At 45.0% G+C, this 1,592-nt stretch overlaps 1 non-coding gene across 1 annotated transcript; it reads right to left on the reverse strand.

Annotated features, from left to right (window-relative positions):
* Positions 1-786: 786 nt before the first annotated feature.
* Positions 787-858, reverse strand: TRNAC-GCA (transfer RNA cysteine (anticodon GCA)). The gene has a single exon. It is a non-coding gene; the product is annotated as a tRNA-Cys (tRNA).
* Positions 859-1,592: the final 734 nt, after the last annotated feature.

The raw sequence follows: 1,592 nt of genomic DNA on the forward strand, positions 1-1,592 counted from the left end.
TAATTAGGGGCTTATGAACACGAAGAAACTCTACCCAGAGCAGCCAGTTGGGAATGAAAATCAGCAGCATGGCCAAGCGAGAGCATGAAGCCAAGGGAGGAGGGTGTAGCTTATAAAGTTTAACAGAGTCCTGCACATTTGGTTACAACAGGGTTTCAGCAGAACCTCATGAGATTTGGTTCAAAAGACTCGCATGAGAGTTGGTTACCTAAGTGATTAGAGGAAGGGAGTTTTACATTCTGTGACCGTTAAGTCTATCCTGGTCATATAGGTGGTTCTGTGCAGTAAGTTGCTCTCAAAATGGAAGAAGGGGTGGGGCCAGGCCCTGGGTCCTTACATTCTTTGTGCTGGGGCAACCCTTTGACACTTGGCCAGGCTGTTTCCCACTTGACCTGTCTGCAATACTGCTTTCACAGAGTAGTTTTTGAGAGCTACTATGTGTGCTCTGTACTAGATACCATGAGGTGGGAGGATTCCTTATCAGCATGTGTCTTCAAGGATTATAGGGAGAGGATATAATCCCATATGTATCAAAGGCTTATCACTGTGACTCCATGTTATGCAGTCCTGAGAGAGAGAGGCTCTGTGGGTTTGCTTCTACAAACTCCATTTTGTGGAGAACACTTAAGGCTTCATGTAGAACCCATGTAAGCAGTATATGGAGATTCTCAGGTACCAGATTGGGAGTTCCTACCCACTCTAATAGTGGAGACCTCTTTACCTTTTATGTTGGGCACATGAAAGAAGTATGTGGGTGGCCTCAGCTACCAAAAGTGTAAACAAATAAGGGGGCACCTGGATTTGAACCAGGGACCTCTTGATCTGCAGTCAAATGCTCTACCCCTGAGCTATACCCCCTGCCATACTAGTGCAACTTAGTTGTTACCTTCTACCTGTCTGCTAAAACTCAGCTCTATAAAATAGAGTTATAGTTCCCTTCCAGACTGGCTTTTTGGACGCTGCTAGACATGACTCATAATGAGACACCTTTCCACAGATCTGCATTTTTTCTGACCTCAGTCGCTGGGTGGATGTTGCAGTGGGGCAAGAAGAGAGATGCCCCACTCTCTTCTTGTAGGACCCTAGATCATTGCCTATTACCTTTACAGTTTAGTCTGAGGGATAGCCATTGGATTTCCCAAATGCAACAGATATTCCTCCTCTAGGCCCCAAGTGAAGTAAGAAATGAGCTGTAGTTAAAATGGTTTCTCTTCTTAGAGTAGCTAAGTCAGGCTTTGGGCCTATGGGTTTGGGGCAAGTGTATGAGTGAGCTATGGTGTGTGAGAAACTAGTTCCCAAAGTGAAAGGTTTACCCTATCATGAGACCTTGAATACTGTAATGTATCTCCCTATGTCTGACCACCAGCCCAGTAAGCGACACTCTCTTGGTGGAAAGAGGGGAGCTGAGGGTGATAATTTGGGGTTAGCAATTATTGTATGTTCACAGAAAGTTTTCTATATGTAGAGCCCTTTGATCTGACCTGGAAGAGTCCTACCAGCAGAAGTCCAAAAATGTGGTAGGGGACACCAAGATTTGAACCAGGCACCTCTTGATCTCCAATCAAATGTTCAAACCCTGAGCTATACTTCTT

Source organism: Tamandua tetradactyla, chromosome 1, assembly GCF_023851605.1.
Source record: "Tamandua tetradactyla isolate mTamTet1 chromosome 1, mTamTet1.pri, whole genome shotgun sequence".
NCBI classification, from domain to species: Eukaryota; Metazoa; Chordata; class Mammalia; order Pilosa; family Myrmecophagidae; genus Tamandua; species Tamandua tetradactyla.